Here is a 21,196-nt window from a genome sequence, read left to right on the forward strand (position 1 = left end):
CTCGCCATTTTTCTTTCCTTGCGCTTTTGGTAGATACTGACCACTGCAGACAAGGCACTCATTACTAGAGCCACAGTTGTGGAGATGTTCTGTTGTCTTGCCTTTGGTCGCTCAAAGCCTTCCAGCTGCCCTTTTTTTTTTCTGCTTGTAACCCATCGACTTGACTGTCCACTAGCTGCCTAATATATCCCACCAACTGACAGGTGCCATGATAACAAAATCATCTGTTTTATTCAATTCCCTCGTCAGTAGTAATAAAATCATAAAATCTGTGCTATGTAAAAAAAAAAAAACAACCAGTTGCAACAGATCCCACTGAGTCCTACAAACTGAATTTAAAAGTTATTATTTTTTGCATCCATTACATTGTGCCGGTTAAATGTAGAAGATACATAGTAGACAAATATAGAAATACTGTTGATATTTCGGGTAATAAAATGTGAATGTTAGAAGCAAATTGTCAGGTTAGCCTGCAGTCGAGAAAAACCTAACTTCCGTATAAACCCATAGGTTCAATTAACACCTCATTACAGTACACAGAGTGACAGTAGGCCGTGTGGGAGAAAAGGAAAGTGGAAGATAAGGTTACAGTTGGTTGTGCTCTTGCAGAATCTTTTTAAATTAACTCACAAGGAACAAAAGTGTGTAATGAAGCATATAATGCCCTACACTGGACATCTCTACAGCATATTCTTATCTGCTCCACAGCAGTCAGCCAAGGCAGATTATTCTGTGTACACACTGTTAACAATTACTTTTTAATCTGCATTAGTGAATTAACATAATGACTGACAGTGGAACAGAAAGCTTATTTGTTTAGAGGCTCAGAAGTTCCTTCTCCTACTGAAGTTGCCAAGCCGTGTTCCCGTTTCATTTGACTCGAACGTACGAAGCAAACGAGGCCAAACTTTGTCTTCTGGTGGCGTTAAGCCGCTGTTGAATGCAGTTATACAACATTAGCACAATGAATTGCAGGTTCTATGTTAAAATGAAGCGGTAACTAATGTCAAGTCTGCTCTAAAAGTAGTAATTCATTGTTTATCTGGAAGCTGATGCTGCTACACGTCGTATCCCTACGCTGATCTGTCGGTTTTCTGCCAGTCAAGAGATGTATTTTCCAGATAACTCGGGTACCTGTAATGCTGCTGTAATAATTTCCCTTGCTGTAGGCTAGTTCCTGCGGTTGCCATGGTCACACAGAGTCGCAGTGGGAAGTCGAAAAAGTCCAGCCTTCATAAACGGGGGTGACAGCGGCAGCCTCTCGCTCTCATTGCTTTCCATTGATGACGGTTGCAGGAATCTGTGGCGAATGAGATTAAGTCACTCAGACGAAGAGCGTCTCTAATGTGTTTTATCATTTGTAAAAGCTTTGTAAAATGCTGGAGATTGCGTACAGCATGTACAGATTAATGGTGGTGGTAGAATTTGGCCAATACTGTTTCTCAATTCAGTAATACATGCGATAGTGATGGGTTCACGTTACCAAAAGTAAAAAAGAAAAAAGTTTCCTCAAAAGATTGGTGCTAAATCTGCTTTGGAGGTTGTGGTTACTGCTGCAAAACATTAAAACCAATTATAGCTTGTTCCATAAAAGTCTTGGACGTGGACATTTCAGCATTACAGGGTGACTGATATCCACTGGCAGGCATCTTGAATCACAGCTTAGACCTACATTTCTTTCACTCCTTAAACAATATCCGGGAGTGATTGAGTCGAGCTGAGTTCTGGCATCCACGCTTGTTTTCTTTTCCAAGATTGAAGTTAGTCATAAGTACAACCTAACAAAAAAGTCTGGTCCAGGTAACTACAGTACCTCGTAATGTGCCCATTAGAAAATGCGTTGAGTGCACTTGTTGTAGTTGAACTGAACAGTTTATTTAGTTGTCGCTGGTAGCTCTAACAAAATGTACTATAAGCAGTATTGATGACACGTATTTGATGGCATCCTTTTTGGCCTGAGGAACTGGAGAGCTTACAATTTATTCTGTCAGACTGGAAAGTTAACTTTATTCATAAATCCATAAATGGCTGACTGAGACCCACCAGCAGGCCAAGGCCTCATTACCAAGAGAGTAAAGACTTCAGCCAAGTCAATCGTCTGAGTTGGGGAAACAAGAATATTCCTCGGAGCAGACGGCAGTCCTAATGAACTCAACAGGGTACTCTGCAAGTGCCCTTGCACACACTGCAACACCTTATGACTAATGTATGTTAGGAGAGGTTGAACAGTGCCACGGTGCCCAGCATGTAAATTAGTCATTTAATTAAACAGTTGCTAATGAAATGGACAAGATACATCTTGTGCTAAGTGCTTTTTTTTTTTTTTGTTTAAATTTTCACACTGCGTTCAGGGATGAGTAGAAGCTAACATGCAGCGTACCATTAACATTGCTATTGAAATGTAACAATAGGAGGAGTCCCACCTGCCAATTAGGATAATAATGTCTCTCTACTAAAAAGCTGTGGGATCTAGAAGCCGTGCAGGTGCAGGTAGGATTTGTTGCTCTGGTTTGTAATTACCTGCTTTGTTGGCAGCAGCCGTCAATGAACTGCTCATCCATTCAATGTCACATATTGGTCTTTTTAGCTGGAAAGTGCCAGCGATCATTGTCAGATAGTTTTATTGATATCATTGAGCTTATACCTGACGCTGCAAAGTCTGGCTGGCACAGCCATTAAAGCGCTGGAGAGCAACGGTAAGGACAAGAAATAAAACCAAGGGGCTTGACAGTGGCAATTTGCATGAGGCGGTATTGTTTTAATAGAACCACTGACTTGAGATTGCTTTGGGAATTCAGGCCGAGGACGAGGATAGAAGCGCGGATGTGCAAGGATCTTGGAACAGAGCCCTGTTCTTTTTCTAATTTCTCCCCCCCCGCCCAATTCAGCTGAAGATTGGTTTCTTCTGACAGACAGAGGAATGGTTTTATTTGTCTGGCTTAAGGCTCAAGGCATTCATATTCTAACGGTTAGTTTTCTTAAATATTTGTGCAAGTTGTTAGCCTTCTCAGCTGTAGCCAGTGCTTTATTGATGACTATTAAAGCAATGACTTATGATTTATAGATCTGTTATTAGCTGCTGACAGTGATTTCTGAATGAATAAGGACCTGAAAGCAGCTAGCTCTCTATATTTCTTGTTTAAGGCAAATGTTCACACTTCTCACCATTTTACTACTATTATATACATCTTTTTGTTATGTTATGTCCATTTTCTTATTGTTAAAAAAAATTGAGCAAATAAGTGTGAAAGGTTTAGATTTCTGGAATTCATTTTTTTTTTTTAAACTCTGACTACAGTTTGTGTTCTGGCTGAGTTATATTCTTGAGTTCATTCACTGGTGTCCACCAACTAGTCTCTTCACACTGTCTACTACTTACTACTACTACTACTACTACTACTTAAAAACTAGTAACGCTCAACATTTTGTCATTGTTCTTACGTTATCTACGTATAGCACTGCTAATAATTGTTGCTAACTTGGTGTTGAACATAGGCTAACCCATTGTGTTTTACTCCATTACTTCAAGCATGTAGCCGCTAACACAGCCAGTTAGCTAACTGTCTTCTTCGGAAAATGAATTATCCCTTCATGTCTTGGTGGATTCTGCGTGTCTGTATGACGGTAATGAAAGATAATTTCTGATAAATTTGGTAAGTTATTGACGACGCGCACCTTATCCAGTGGTGCAGCCGTGTGTCATATAAGGAGTGCCATATGGAGTTAAATACATACATACCTACAGTAGGCTATATACATTATATATATATATAACATAGACTTCTTGAGAGCCGTGTAAAAACCATCCAAATCCAAAACTTCCACATCCCAGAGAAGAGTGGAGCTAAAAGGAGGTCCCTCAAGAGCTCATGGTACCATAGATGACTAGAGAATGGGAGGCGAATATATTGGAAGCCATGTCTCTCCTTCACCACACAACTGATGTGAATTAGTGTAAATGAGAGAAACCTTGGACTACCATCAACAGATTCTCCATGACCGGTCAAGTAATGTACTAAATTTTAAATTGATATTGAAATGGATGGTGTTTGGTATGGTCATTTTTTAAAATGACCATACCAAAATAAGTGTTAATGAAATACGTTTAGCACATTTTTTTTTTAGCACTGATAAAGAGTTCATATCAAAATTAACTGTTTTAGAGTTACATTTTACTCGAGTCTTTTAACACCGAGAAGAGTGTTTAAGTTCAACTCTGAAAAAGGTGTAACAATTCAACTCCAGGAACGGAGTTATATTAACTCAGCCTCAGAGTCTATTCGATGGTCTCGCTTGCACACTCAAATTGAGTTGATTTGAACTCACAGGGAGTTTATTCCATAGGCTGAAATTTGCTGTGTAGTAAATGAGATACAGTAAAGGCAGAAGGCTCCATTTACAAACCCATTTGTGAAAACTGTTCTATTAGAGCGCCAAATTGTTTCTATCTCACGGTGAAGAAAAGGTGTGGAGATAATAGTGAGCTCACACGCTGCGTTATCATGTCCGACCAGTCCGTGCTGTGGCTCCTCATCAGGATTCCCCCCGGTGGGACTGGCAGCAGTGTGGGCTAATCCCAAAGAGGGATGGGGTTTTGATGTGCAGGGGCAGATTTTGTGACATCGACACTGGGTGGCCTTTAAATGGTGTTTGTGAAAATGGGATTGGGGAATATGAATTCTAAAAAGCACAATTAGGCCTTGACAGGACTATTACAATTCCACTCATGTGCGCATCGGCGTCATTTTATGAACAATCCGGCTCCGACGTGACCCTGTCCCATCATCTTTATTAATGCCAACATTTATTCAGTTTTCCTCCAGTTGGCCAAAAAAACACCAAGTAGCAGGCTCTCGCACTGTCCGTGTTGTTCCTCGGTTGAGATATTCTTTTGAAGCTGAAACTCATTTTGCTGACGTTACAGAGGGAAGTATAATGAATAGAAGCGTCTCTGAACCTCAAACGTTTATTTAAATTTCGGTTTACACGCCGGTCCTGTGCAGCCGCGGGATGGAAGTATCTCCTCCGGGCAGCGCCTTAGGATGTGAGATGCCGTAGAGGATGAGGTACATTATAAAGTGCATTAATCCATAAAGTTTTGAAGAGGTGGATGAAATAGCCCAACCCTAAAAGGGATCCGAGGAATGTCCGTTGAAATGTTGTTTGATTGTGTCACGGTTTATCGATTCACCTCTTGGTGGACAATTATAGCCAACCTGGGGCCTTTCACTTGCTGTCCTCTTCAGAGCCACTCTGGGCCTTCATAAACACACTCATGATACAGACACTGTAGCTTCTATTTCTCCTGAAGGATGACTGAAGGGAAGATTACTGGTAAGTGCTGCCTCAATCTCCAGACTGACTCCCGATTGATGTATTGATCACAGGCATGGTGTTCCTTGCAGCACAGAGGTAAGTTTACCTGCGCTTTTGATAAGAGGGAAATTGAAGAATGACGCATTTTGCCGCATAATGGCTTCCTAACGGCCTGGAGCCCGATCGGGAAGTCGGTGATCTTCTCCGCTGGCTCATTCAGTCCCTTATAGCTGCGGAGTACCTCCTCCTGCTGCCTATCCATCATACCCCGAGTGAACACAACAGACCCCGCAATGTAAGACTTAACACAATTTAAGCTTTTCTCGATGTTGTGCCTTTATTAAATTTAGTGCCAGTGCAGGTACGGCATAAGTCTCTGCGGGCAGGTTGATAGCTCGACGAAAGTCCAAGGAGAAAACAGCTCCTGTATAACAACACTTTGGAAAAAGGCTGAGAGAGCATCTCCCGTGATTTAAAGGTTACAGGTTTGATGCCTGCAAAAGGAAGAAAATGCGAGGATCTTCACTGGCCTTAAACTCTTTAGGGAGTCCTATAACATCCCAGCTGCTGAGGCTGACGTGACCAAAAACTGATGCGGTGGTCTGGATTCTAATGTTGTATGTATGTGTGTGTGCCAGTCAAGGCATGGAAACAAAAAAAATCTATATTAGGGTATGTTGCTTAAAAAAAAAAAATCTAATAATTAGATAGAGCACTTTCCCTCTGGACACTTCTCCAAGCATTTTTCCTCCAGTTTGCAAAAAGCAGTGCTAGATTACCTACAGCACAAAGCGTCCCCAGGCCTCCAATAACCTAATATTCACTATGTGGCAATTGCTTTGAGGTCTTTTGATTAACTTGAACTCCGTTTGGGACTATGGGAATACGCTCTGCTATAGTGCAAGTACAACTGGGCTTAAGGTGCGTCCTGCATTTTTTTGTTTTACTTGGTCTTCAATCTCAAAGGGTCAAAATCAAGTTTTAAAAGAATATTTACACATTGGAGGAAATGCACTTGGTGGCAGTCTTTAGGCAGAAAATCAGATGATGGGAAGCTGTTCGCAGCATACCTGTACCTGTTCACCTCAGCCTGCTGTTGAGCTGCTCGATCAAGTGTTCCTGCAAAAGGTAGAATTTTCTTGCAGAATAGAATCAAACCTTTATCGTGGCTGTCACTCTCCTCTTCAAAAGACATACTCCAAGTATCTACTAGCCAGTTGAAGTGCTTGAGCAGTGCTATCCATAGTTCAAGAATCTGCATTCCTGCACCTCTAAAAGTTACAAGGGATCATTTTGCGTTAACCTCCCCTACAAAGACATATGTAGCAAATCTGCTACAAGTTTCCACATAATGCATTGTTGTTGTTTAAGTCTAACATAATCAATGGCTGCACTGCAGTCGAAGGCCAAGTTGAAAGAATGAAACTCTACTTTTATGAGGCGCATCAGAGTCAGCAGGAGGTGGTTGGGGTGGATGGTGGGTCGACAAAGCGGTGGCCGCACGGACAAATAGAGCAACGTGCTTCAAGTGTTTAAACATAACCATTAAGATGAACACGGCTGCAGTGGATACTGTACTGCAAGGCTAAATATTTAGACTAAAATGTTACTGATGCACTATGAAAATATAATTAGTAGCAACATGTTTGCGACTTGCCAAATATGTAGTTTTCTATGTTATGATCCCACACGTTGTTAAGTTAATACCACATTATTTGCAATTACAAGACTTTGGGGGTGGATACTAAAGTCATGAATGAGTGTCGTTGTCTTCACCTACTTGTTGCATGATTTACAGCACAGTGGTGTAGCAGTTAGCAGTGAATAAAGTTCTGGGTTTGTACCTGCATGTCGGCCGGCCTTTCTGTTTGGAGTTTGAATGTTTTCTGAATCTTCCAAAGGTATGCTCATTAGGTTAATTGGTTCGGAATTATTGTGTAAGTGTGCATGTGAGTGTGACTGGTTGGTTGTCTCTTTGTGTTAGCCCTGGGATAGACTGCCGACCAGTCCACGGTGTACGTACCTCGCCTCTTGCCTTATTTGCAAGAATCCTATTTTAGAACGGTCCAGTCGATTAATCCACCTTTGGTTTTATCTCCATGTCTTTGGTCTTTTGTAAGTGCTAACCTTGAGCTCACGGCTAACTGTGCTGAAAATGACATGCATTTAAAAATACCTGGCCTCAGATTATTTATTTTTATTTTTTCCATCCATTTCCATTACACCTATCTTGGGATAGTCGGGTCGGGAGGCTTGCTCTTTGCCAGCTCTGCCCCGCTTAACATTCATGGTACGGTTGCACACATTCACGCCTGGGAGCGGTTCAGCACATCCCCGCTCTTCGGCCGTTGACCACGTCAGCAGCTTCAGCGGAGCCTCCGAGGTTAAGTGCCTTACTCAAGGCCACCTGAACGAAAAGGCTGCGACAAGACCTTCACGAGGCCTGAAATTACTCTCAACCGTTTCATGTAGCTTCTTGTAAAATAAATACACACAGATACTTGAGGGGAGGAGAGTAAACATTATCTACCTAAAAAAGTGAAAATCCTATTTCATATTAATAAAACTTCAGGTTTTTGTAGAGACTACATAGGCTCTTCTTGAAGTTCTTCACCCTAAAAGCCTCCTCATAGCCTCCCTCTCTCTCTCTCTCTCTCTCAGGCATGTCTGTTTATTTATCTTTTTCCTTTGCTCTGCATATCTGCCACGCTGGTACTCTCCCCGAGGTTTTGAGCCAAATTTTTCACAACAGCAGCCGCAGTAATCATCTCTATGGTAACTCACTGAAAATGCTTTGCTGCATTTGAAGCAGGGAGGACAACAAGCGAGAGCAGGAGAATGGGCGGGGAGGGAGGGGGGCAGTCAGACTCGGGGTTTTTCATTTCATTTTCAACTGTTTTCCAGCCATCATTTATTTATCCATGTTTTAAGTCCATCACTAACACTCACTTAAGAATCCCCAGATCGCATCAAAAATGGAATTGTGTGAATGCTATATTTCCTGCCAATTCTGCTCTGTGCATAAAAAGGGAATATATATATATATATATATATATATATATATTTCTTAAATAAAATCAAGTTGTGCCATCAAAAATTATTCTCTTGAATAGAATGTCGTACTTCTCCGCGTCTGAATGGGGAGACGGCGCTGCTCGTCTTCCGAGCCGGCCTATGTTTATCGACAGCAGTTAGAGGAAAAAAACACACGTTCCTGATTGAAGTAGATGCGGCGTCATATTTTAGGACAGCGCATTTGCCTCATAAATATCTCACGCTCACCATCAATCAGCGAGCTGGTTGTCGTCAGTTTTAACATTCTGGTCTGTTGTTGAGATATGGGGCTGTAAGTGGTTGTGCTGGAGTCACAGATGAATAATCTATGTGTCCACTAAATTCTGTTTTCATCGAGCTGGGAAATGAATACCAAACCAGCAGTGCTCAGCGAGGTGTGGGACTCAAATCCCTGGCTTTTTACTTTTATCTTTTCCTGCAAATATTTGTCTCATGAATTTCTCTGCCAACTGTTCCCGGAGATATTATATCCCCCAGATATGGAACAGGTTTTCCTCGACATTTATTATCAGTTCAAGCTCTCCTTAAAGCTCTTAGCTCAGGGACTATTGTATTCATACATTTGCTGTCTGGAATATGTACATAGGGTTTTAGTGCTTCCTCTTGGTGCCTGGAGTCTGGGCGGAGGGGTGTCGGCCTCATGTGTTGGTTCAGCCTCTGAACGCATCACTCTGCTGAGATTAATTAGTGCTGCAGGTCTGACTTAAAGGTCGCAGCCTGGGGATCCGTCAATAGGACCGTCGCTGCCTTGGGACCCCTCTGGACAAATTAAATGAGAATGTGAGGATTGAGCTGGATGGCGGGAAGAAATCACGCTCTGTGATGCATGAGTGTGTGTTAATGTGGCCGAGGCTTGACACTGTCTGGGCAGGAGAGGTTTTCATTCGTGTTAGTATTGAGTTTTTGAATATATTCTGTGTTTGGTTTTCCTTGTTTTTAAGCTTGGTGTCTCTTGTCTTGTTTTACTTCCCGTGCCCCCACCCCCCACCCTTGATTGTTGGATTGCTTTCTCCTTGTGTGCTCCGCCCTCATTAGATTCACCTGTATCTCATCCACCCCTCAGCCCGTGTGTGTGTGTATATATATAGTCCTGCCTTTCCCTTTGTCGAGTCTTTTGAGAAGTTCCCTCTGTGAAGTCTGTTGTGTGTTGTTACCTGCTTATTGTGTCCTTGTGTTTCTGTTCTACTCCCAGTAGTTGTTTCCAGAGTTTTTGTCTCACTTTTGCTTCATCAGGTTTTGCCTGCCTACCCAGCAGTCTTAATTTTGAAAGGCATTTTTGATTTAGTCTTAGACTTCAGACAAAAATGCTTACTTGTAGTTTATTTTCTTTCATTGGTTTGGTCTAGTTTAGTCAATGAAAAATAAGCGCCTTTTTTGTCAACTTTTAATTACATTTAGTCAAACTACAACTAAGGATCGTCTTTAATCAAAGTAAAAAAAAATAAAACATTCTGAACACATATTCCTGAGATGACTTGTCTGTCAGAGCATTTGAGATGACAGTACTCATAAGTATTGTTCTGGTAATTCAAATACAAACATAATGAGAAAAATAAAGCCGTTAAGGGTGAACACATTCTGAAGCAAAATAACGTTTCAAATCTTAAACAATACAATGCAGGGTTGCAACTCGAATAATACACTGTATTACTTTGGATTTGGACTTAAACACAAGAAGGAGGTTGCATAACTAGTAGGGTGATGCACCATATTCTTTCCCATTTAATTTTTACAGCCATTGGTAAGCACGGGGCTTGTAGCAGCATCTTAGTCTTGGTACAGTCTATGGTAGACGACTGTCAACTGCCTGAGGTAATCAGAACCTGCAGAGGGCTGTAACTCCATAAACTTTTGTTACCTCAATAACAATACAAATTGTCTCAAGATGCTTCACAAAACCTGGTCTGAAACCCGGCCTGAATCTCCCAGAGCAAGCATGAAAGCCCAGTAGCATCAAAACTGCCAAAAATCCCCAGAACTACCTGAGATCAGGTAGTCAAACACCCCTTCTCCAATCTAATGAATGGAGCGCACATTTTGAAAGACAATCAAGCACGTACGAACATGTCTGATATTCAAATGACATCTTATTATATCAAACAATATTTTAGTCTTGTTTCGTCAACAGAACAAGCCACACATTTGGTGATAGTTTGTATCATCAGATGTTAATTCAAATCTGTAGAAGGCAACAAAATAAATAAAAAGTAATACTGATTCAAAACTGGGCAAAGAGATGCAGAGTGAGTGGAGCTGAGGCGAGCGGGTGACACCTAGGCAGACAGCTAGCGAAAGCAGCCACACCTGCAATTTTGAATAACTTAAAAACTTTAATAGCTGTAGAGAGACCCAGATGTTTTTTTCGTTTTGTTTTTTTGGACTAGGATGTAAACACGGTTGTTCCTTCTGTAAAGCTGAGCATTTAAACATGGAGGCCGGTGGGGACTGACTCACTTTTGGAGCCAGTCTCAAGTGGTCATTTGAGGCACTTCTGAGCTGGCTTCATTTATCAGCCCGGGGAGGTTGCCGCTTGGCAGGGGGCTGTAGCGAGAAAGATGTGTGTGTTTTATTTATTTATTTAAGCCCAGTTTGAAACCTGAAACCCACCAGCAAAAATACAAGGAATGTCTTCTGTAACTCGAACGTTGACGGCGATGTTTCGTACATTAGGCCTTCTAGCTTATGTAATAATAGCAGTTGTGCCAGCATATTGATTTGGGGATTTGGAGAAGCGGGGAACTCCATCCAAACTCAGTGACAGCAATACTTTTTGGCACACTCATCGATCCTGGTTGCTCTTGGCCCAGAGCCCTTTTCTTGTGAGGTGAAAATATGCACAGTGAGCCGGTACTCCGGTACATCTGTGACCTTAGGATTCTTTTAGTATTGAGGATGCAAGATTCAGTCTCTTTTTTTATTTTAATTAGTGGATGTTTAGAGTAGAGATCAGAAAATGTGGGGAGATGGTACCCAGGAGTAGCATGGGTTAGGGTTAGGGTTCCGGCTGCTGCACGAGTGCCTCATGGGTTTTTGCACTGCAACCGCTCAGCTACCAGGACATCCTCTGTGTTTAATCTAGGATGAACTGTTTCAAATAGGAATCTTTGTATTAAATCGCCCCTCCCCTGTTATTTTTGTAAAGTGAGCTGTGTTGTAACAGTTAGCTTGACAGGAACAGTCAAGCTAACTAAGGAGGATGGGCTGATATGCCAGTTTGGATGTTTTATTATCTCAGTATTTAGATTTGCTGGGAGTGTTACTAGGTTTCTTTCTGTCCTTCTGTGCATTCACTCCTTTTCTTGTCTTGTCAGGAATATGCGTCTTTACAAATTGTTCCTCGTCCATGGTGGGATCATTATCTCATCATTTTTTTGCGCGTAGGAAAAGAACGAGGGACACAAACAGCATGTATTTTTTCAGTTTCTGCTCTATCCACAACCTGGCGCTTATAATATAATAATGACAGCGGAGGAAATGTTTGGCTGTTCCCAAGTCCCAAAGTGGATTATTATCTCTGCACCTTTTAACACCAACATCAAAAGACGACTCCTATTCCCCCACGTACGTCTCTTGGTCTCCTTCCTGCGCACTTTCTCGCCGCTCCCCGAGAGACGACAAACTTCTCTCCCGTGTAACAGCGGTCCCTGACCCGCCGTGACTCGCCAGGTGTTGAATTATTCCAGATTTCCCCTTTCCGAAATGTTGCATTTACACAACAAAAAGAAACCGCGAGCACGGGGCTCTGTGCATGTTTGACAAAGTGGGCTAATTAGGATGGCTGGCTACCACTCACACTGTGTTTTAATTTGCTCCTCGCGGCGTGGAGGCTCTCCATCACTTTACAGTTTGTTGACTGCCACTGACTAAAATGCTGACATCGGATGGGGACATTAATAAGGGGATCACTTCTGCAACGCTGGGTGCCCGCATCTAAATAATGGCATTCAAATTGTACATACTGTGATCTTCACAACACCGCGCTGGAGACTAAAGCAAAAAAAGTGCGCTGATCTGATTAGATAACTACTGTCATTACACATAATCGGCTGAGCAACACTGGTCTCCATCTTATGCATTGCAAATATTGGTTTTGCTATAATCACTATTTAACTATCCTAATATGTTGACATGAATTAGAACAGCTAGCAGCATTTCTGGCTCCTTCTCCTTCTTCCTCGTCTTCTTCTGTGCAGGAGCAAGATAACAAGACGAGAAGAGGAAGACTGCAAAGAGCATACGAAATGTCCTCGGCTAAATAAATGACAGCATGCCCTGGAAGTGACATGGAGCTTCACACCCACCGGGATGCACAAACCATTAGCGGAGCGCAAAATGGAATGATGAAGACATATTTTGTGTTGTGCGACGCAAAATTACAGTTTGGTAGTGTGCGTGTGGGGGGGTGGTGGCAGAGGAGAAGGAAAAAGGGGAGGCGGTGGAAAGGTTCGGGTGCGTGGGTGTACGAGCAGTGAGCATGAATTGTGAATGAGCAGGCGTCTGAGCTGAACACTTGCATAACAACTTTCGCAGGGAGAGAATTACCGGCTCGCTGAAACCGGAAGGGAAGCACTGGGTGTTTTGAAGACATCTCGTCGTCTTGTTCGCATTAAAGGATAAGGACTTCTTGGCGCGGCTACGGTTTATGCATTAAGGTTGTCTGTAAATTATTGATTGCTGTTACGAGCGCCTTCCTCTGAAGACACTGGGACGTTTCAAATCCGTGATATTATATTCCTTTTTAAGGTTTGCGGGGTTAATTAGGTAAAGTGATTTAGCAGATTACTTGTTCCCAGCCGCAGCCCGGGGAAGTCAGAACTGATGCAAAAAGAAAAAAGAAAAAAAAACTGCTGAGTGAAGAGCTGAAGAATTCATCATCCTGTTAATTAACTGTTAAAGAGGGGCATACCGTTTGTGTTTTCAGTTATTTCTTCTCTCTTTTTCGAAAAAAAATAAAAAAAGTGAAACTTTATTTTGTTGTGAGACATACAACTGCCCCCGGCACATGGCATTATTTTAGGAATAAAATCCTCACATCCACACATTTGCATTAAACTTTTGCACGCTACTAGCCCGGAAGCCAATCCAACTTCCACAGACCACGACATTTATTTATTTATTTATTTATTTTCAGAAAGATAGTCTGCTGTCTCTGCTTTGGGAACTCCCCCTGCAATTATCTGCCGTCCAATCAAATCATTCGGGCGGGCTTTATGTAGCCTGGGTGCCAGCCGAACTTAGTCCCGCCCACAACATTTGAGGTCTGGAAGTTCGGTCTGGCATTGCTCCGTTGAGGCGCAATTATGCTCGAACAGGAACTGTTCGTACCAATCAGATTCTCAGGGCGGGCTTTATATGATGATGGACAGATGATCAACAGTAACGTAATCAACCACGTCACCAAAGAGCGCTTGGGTTGAATTTGTTTACAACAAAGATGGCTGCCGCTGGAGAACTGAGATGTGTAGATTCGCGTCCCAACCGTGTTATTAAGGACTGACAGGACCGACAAATGCAACACGATTTGTTTGCTGTTTTGTGGAGATGTAATCCTAAACTGAGAACTTGTTCGTATACGCATTCACCTTTAATATTTATCTCAAAAATGATGGCCGTGTTGGTAAGTACTCCGTGTATCCTTGAATTCTTTTTACAACACCGGCAAAAATCGTTTACACTCATCTTCTTCTTCTACTTCTTCCAGCGTGCATGCAGTTGAGTTCTGTTGACAACTATGCGTTGCTTAACATACGTCACACACTCAGTTGCTCTGATTGGTTATAGGTCTATCCAGTTGAGTGCAGAGGCATTTTTTTTCCTGGTTCGGTTGAAACACGCCTAGGGATGGGAATCGAAAACCGGTTCTTGTTGAGAACCGGTTCCCAGTGTTTCAATTCCTTTGAATTGTTTGCAAAATTTGCAAACGATTCCCTTAACGATTCCAGTGGGCACGATGACGTCATCACGCGCATTGCGTAGCTTACGCTCAGTCAATAGTAAACATGGCACCCAAGCGGAACAAACGCTCGAAAGTCTGGTTGTATTTCACCAAAAAAGACGAAAACAGGGCCACTTGCAATACTTGCAACGTGGATATATCGTCAAAGGGAGGAAATACCACTAACATGCTAAAACATTTACGTACACAGCATACAATAACAATAAATGAATGTCGCGTTTTCGATCCGCTCCGGACTAACAGTTCTCAAACCACCAGCAGCAGCAGCAGCAACGTTAGCATGTCTTCGGCTAATAAAACTGCAGGTAACTAATTAACTAACAAACTGCCTATCTTTTGCAAAAGAATTGTTGATTCTTCATAGCAAGCTGATGGTTGCAGATTTGCAAAATGCACAGTTCAGTTGCATTTGACACTGTTTGTATTTGTCACTGGCTGACAGTTTTATTTTTGAGTGCATATATATCCTTTTAAAAAGGAGAATTTTCATTTCTATTAGAAAATGTTGGACATTCTTGTGGAATTGCCACAGAATAATTTATGTTGTATGTTGTTAATTTCTACAGAAGAAGAATATTTATTTTATTATTTAATAAATTTTTTTTATTGGTGATGCTAATCAACAATTTATTGTCCTTTTTTTCCAAATGAGAATCGATAAGGGAATCGATAAAGAACCGAATCGTTAAGCAGAATCGAAAATGGAATTGGAATCGTAAAAATCTTATCAATTCCCATCCCTAAACACGCCCCATAATCACAGCCCAATGGAGCGGTATCAGACTCACATTCTGACTAGAATTGAGTATGGCTACGTCAGGCTAGGCTTTATGTGGTGATGGACAGATGAGAAACAGTGAGGAAATCATACAACATTTTAGAGGTCTACTGGGATTGAGCACCAGTCTGGCTACGTATGTCAGGTTAGCACAGTAGGATGAAGCATGCAACATCTTAGCACTGTGGGTTTGCATATAAAAGGTCTCCTAGTTCTATCCTATAAGATCTGTGGTTGTTCAGCAGCTTGGAAACACTTTCTTAATTAGGTGTAAGGACACTCCCCAGTGAACAGACCAGGGCAGCATCCAGATTTTCATTGGTTAGGGTTGAATCCTACATTTCCCATGAAGCAACGTAATCTACAGCTTTTTTTTGCTTTTTTTTTTTTTTTTAAGTCCTTGCCTGTTAAATGCTCTTTGCGTCAGGTATTTGGAGTATTCTGGCCCCAGGCAAGTTCAGATACTGTAGTAACTGAAAATTGTCATGTTTTGTGATTGGTTTTCCTGGGGCTGTGTTTCCTGTTTTGTTTTGTTGAGTTCTGTCTCGGCGAACTTGTCACTTGTCACTTGTCCGAATACTTTTGTATTTCGTCACGTTAAGCTTGCCTGCCTTGTCACGTTCCTGGATTCATGTCTCCAGTAGTTTTTGTTCTCGTCAAGTTTGGAATACCTGTCGTCTCGCTGCAGCGCTTTTGTTTTGTCTTGTTTTTTTCATTAAATACTTTTGTGGCCAACTCCTGCTTCAGCCTGCTCTGTCCTGCATTTGGGTCCTTCCCCCATTATCTGCAAACCCCTTGACAAAAGTGTACGCGTTCGACTGTGAGTGGTCACATAACTTGCTCCCTCACTTTCAGCTTAGTCACGACATACATCGTTATTGTCCTTGATGAACACTGGATACCTAAAGCTTCCTCTGACCTGACTTAGAAGAGCAACTAGTCCCTTCAAATGTTTTTTTGGGAAGATAACAATAAAAATTTTAATTTTTTTTTTTTCTGTTTTCACAAAAGAGAAAAAAAGATTAGTTTAACAAGCGAGGATAAAATGGTGCGTTCTGCTGTTTAAACATTAGTATTAAAAGCACAAGCTCTAACTCTTTTATCTCACTTAAATGACATTCGGTAGACTCAATTGTGCACATGAACTGTATTCATATGATTGACGCTGCACTTATCACAGCGGTTAAATGAAATGCTGAGCCGTACTGAGAGAGAGAGAAAAAAAATACCACTGTGAGAGTAATGGAGAATGAGCACAACACACAGCGCTCCCGCAAGTGTTCTACATCAAGTCAGCCAGCACAGAAGGCACATGTTTCTTGCTGGATACATCTGAATCACTTGGACACAGAAAACCTGCCACACATCGAACTATCCGTCTGAAACACTGGGCCAAATGCACCGTTCACCTGGCTGCTTTCCCTCCCCTGTCCCCTTGTCGGGCCTCTGAAGTTGAAGTGCCTTGATTGCAGCAAAATAGTAAAACTCTTTGTAACTTTCAGCATGCAATTTATATTGAGTTTCCACCCCCTGCTAGGTAAATGCCACTAATTTCATTCAGTCATTCATCTTAAAACAGCCTCTACAGCGCGCCGTAGCTCTCCAAAAGTTTATGCTGAGAGAATTTGTACGTAACTGTGCTGCTAATGTTTTTCATTCAAGGCTACGGAGCCGGAGACAGCCACGTAAAGAAGCAAAAGTTGACACATGCTGCGTGATTGCATGTGTTTTCGGCAGGGTCGATTGAGGATAAAATGAAATCGTGACGAAATGCGCACCAAAAATGTTTGTTCTGTTTTTGTCATGCAGCTGGTAGAGCTGGCGCTTTCAGCCCTTGAAAATGTACCTAAACTTATTTTTTTCCTTCCTCTCAAGCTTTGCCCTTTCGCTGGTACACGACGCTGCCGGAGAAATGCTTACTCTTAAATAAATCATTTACCACGTTTTGAGGATCAATGATGCCCCAACTTTGGAGAAACGACGTCCGTATTGGATTGATGTTTCCCAGAGCAACACTCCGAGTAAATATATCTGCATTCATTGAGTTGCCCTGCTCAATCACGGTGCTTTGGCTGCAGCGCTACAAGATAGCTTGCACCCAGAGGGAGATACTGGCAGGCTCTGTGAGGCGTCTTGCTGACTGCTCAAGTGCCTTTATCTGTGTATTTCCTAATGGCGTGGCGCTCGCACAGACTTTTATGTTAAAAAAGAGATAATGTTCAAAGTGGGCTTTTTTTTCCCTCATGACTTAATTAGTGATAATTACACCACAGAAGTGAATGTTTTCCAACTTGTCCTGAGTCTTCAGTTATTCTTTTAGGTTTGCTGTGACGGAAAAACTTCATGAAGTTGATTCCAATTCTGTGAAACTGCTTTGTATTTGAATCTTTGGCTTTTCCTTTTGGCTCCGACGTTAGAAGCGAGGCTTTCATTCTTCATGCTGTGATTCTTGTTTCATCATTCAGTTCAAATACTAACGCCATTTATTTTGGAATAAGAGTAGTAATCCTTCAGCTGTACTATTTTAAGAAAGAGCGGATTAGACAACCTCTGCGATCTACTGTACATCCTCTGCTGTCATTTGACAAGCAATCAATAGGTCCTTGTGAGGACAAAAACAATCCCAGCAGACCTCTATAATGTATACTTTCACTTGTTTAATGGCTTGGCTTGTTCCAAGGTGCCTGCCAGAAAAAGAGCAATGCCATCTGTTTTAAATTAGCACTGGCCAGGAAGAAAGCATTTGACAGTGTTGTTTAAATCAATCAGGCTGAAGATGGAGCGGATCTCATTATGATTATGCTGATTCTGGGAATCAATCACGGCCCGGCAGATGTTTCCGCACAATACAAAAGTGTACTCTTCCTTTTAGCCTTGTCATCCTCATAATCCGTCAGTTTCCCCAGCATCAGCTAAAAACACAAACGATCAGTAGTGACTCTTTTTAAAACAGACGGGCCGCTTCTCCGTCTCTACCTGATATTCTCAGTTGGCGTCAGCGTTTCTCAGAAATGAATCACTGTAAAGAAGCTTCTTTGTCACCAAACCGCATTTTAAATATGGGCCTTCTGAGAAACATTTTCCCAATGAGAGGCTCTTCAGTGCCTGTGTTGCTCTTCATAATGTACGGCCAGTTGGTGTTTTCGTGTGTGTGTGTGTGTGTGTGTGTGTGTGTGTGCTTGGAGGGCAGATGGAGATGGGGTGCAGGAGAGCCATCAAGTGCATTCAAGTGCAGCATCGCGAATGCCTTTGAGCTGAGACTGTCAGAAAGCCTCCGTCCATTTCTGTTTGTTTGTTTTGCTGAATTCAAAATGATTAAATATAGATCACTGTTGTGATTTGACTGCATGTTCTCCTTCTCTACCAAGCAGCAACCTCCAGGGCTGAAAAGGTAAGCTCACCTTAATTTACATTAAGCCTCAAAGTTGTACATCATTTAGGTAGCTGAGTGAGTTGCACCCACCTGTGTCACATCCAGCTCTGCGGCACCCGGTCATGGTTAACTCTATCTCAGTATTTTTTTTCCTGTTTTACTTAAAGGGGAATTACCATTTTTTTACAACCTGGACCTTTTTTCTGGCATAAAATACGATTGTTTACTCACCCATATAACCCCTTAAGGACTCAACGGGGAATAGCACTAGCGTATCATAACAAAATATTGGTGAAATGACACGAAAGTTTCGCGGCAGATAATGTGTTATTTAGAGGCTGCGTTTCGGTGCCCCAGTCACTCCCACTATATGGATATACGCGGTGCTCTGCTGGATCTAAATATCTTCCGAACGACTCCAAATGACACCAAAGTTATATGGGTAAACGATCGTATTTTATTCCAGAAATAAGGTCCAAGTTGTAAAAAAACGGTAATTCCCCTTTAATAACAGATGTCTTCACTTCCCCCTTGTGGTCGCTGCCCCTGATTGTTAGCCCCGCCCAGGTGTACATCACCTGAGCCTCATTGTTCCCCTTGTATTTAGCTTCAGTGTTCCCTTCCCACTTTGCCTCTTCGTCTTTGTGCTTCATGTCAGAAGCATAGCCTACCAGCCTGTTCCAAGTGTACTTAGTGCTTTTCGTCTGTTCCTTGTGATTTTTGGACTGTGTCTTCGCCTGTTTTTTCAAGACTCGTGTGTTTGAGTCCTCAACCAGTTCCTTGTTTCAGCCTCTAATTCAATGTTCCCCTCCTGCTTGCCTCGGCTCCGCTCACATTCCACCTCTGCGTCCATTTCTGGGAGTTACACGGAGTATCTACTGGAATATCTACACCAATCAGTCATAATATTATGACCACCTTCCTAATATCTTATACGTCTCCCTTGTGCCTCTAAAACTTATTGTGACTCATCAGAGAATGGACATGGGTCTTTTGAGGGTGTCCTGTGGTGTCCGGCAACAGAATGTTGTTAGCAGGGGCCTTTGGGTCCTATGGGTTGAGAGAAGGGGACTCTGTGGATCATCCTACAGATACCTGATCAGTTTGGGATCTAGTGAATTTAGAGGCCAGGTCAACACCTTGTGCTATTTTTCATGTTTTTGAGTTGTTCCTAAACTGTTTATGTGTGTGTCCCTGTGTCAGTTTATCAAGGTGTGTCATTGCTATGGGGTGGGGGTGCCTGGTCTGGTCTAAGTGGGTGGTACATGTCTAAGTAACATCCACACGAATGCCAGATCCAAAAGTTTCCCAGCAGAACATTGTATTGTCACAAGATGGTCAATGTTATTCACTCACTTTTCCTGTCAGTGGTCATACTGTTGTGGCTGATCGCTATATTCCAGGGCTACTGTGTTTCACTTGCATTCTGTTGTTATATGTCTGTTATTTTGCCCCCTTGTGCATCCATTCAAAGGTACATCCAGTGTGATTCAAATGAAAAACAAGCCTGCCACTATAAGATCCTAAGCCCAGGATGCATGGCACAGGCTTAAAGCGCCCCTCAAACACACCAGCACCAGCAACACTAGTAAAGTATACGGACGTGCACACACTCGCACAAGGGCTTTGGATAAAAACTAATAAAGCAGCTGGCAGAAGAAGAATGTTTTGAGCCTACTCTTTAAAGTGATAAGATTAGGGGCGCATCTCAGGTCATCGGGCGTACCGCTCCTCGGTTTCAGGGCAAAGTGGCTAAAAGCGGCTTGGCCAGATTTTGATTCCATTCTTGGAACAAGGAAAAATCCCCCAACGAGATGATAACAAAAAAAAGTCTGCCGCTGATAAACAGAAAGCAAGTGAGGAATATATTGTGGAGCCAGGTCACTCTATGACTTAGAAACCAGAAGTGCAGTCTTAAAGCAAATTCATTGGGGATTAAAATTCAAAGGGAGCCAATGTGAAGGCCTAATCACATTGGGCTCATCACTATATGGGTCTACTGAGGGAGACCAGAGAGGAGCTTCCCTTTTTCTCAATAATCCAATAAAATGGGAACAATGAAGAGAAAATTACCTAAAAAATATTAAAGAGTTTTTGTACCTGTCATTGCGGACTGCCAGCTTTTGAGTAGATTAACACTATTGTCATGACATCATACACCACGGGGGCTCTCATATACAGAGCCCTCACCAACTCATAGACTGGAGACCGGACGCTAACCGTACAAGACTGTAGTGTCCTCGGGGAAAGGTAAACTTCTCTGGCTAGAATTCGTGATCTACACACCGGATGATTTACTATGACGGGTGTTCTGTGGTCAATACTCTGCCGCTACCCTCTGAGAAAAACACTTCAGAAGTTCCTCTCACGCTATGCTGGCTGAACAACCTCTGATTGAAGTTGAAGGGGGGAAGGTCCGCACCTCTTCTTTTGGGGCCTTGAGGTTCTTTTCTGCTCTGCGAGACAGGTAGAGCAGCCAAGGAGAGTGATTTATAAGGTGCTGTGGCTATAATTAAGTTATCGCCAAGGGAAGCAACGTGGAGCGGGAGATGAACCTGAAGTCTGTTCAGCCGCAGATATTTTGTGACTTATTGTAGAGGAAGATTATAGGAACATTTCCGAACTCCGGTCCAGTTTATCTTTTAAGTACACATACACTACACTGTCTTTGAAAGATAAAATGGGCTGGATTCTGGCA

The sequence above is a fragment of the Chelon labrosus genome (assembly GCF_963514085.1).
Source record: "Chelon labrosus genome assembly, chromosome: 2".
Taxonomy (NCBI): Eukaryota; Metazoa; Chordata; class Actinopteri; order Mugiliformes; family Mugilidae; genus Chelon; species Chelon labrosus.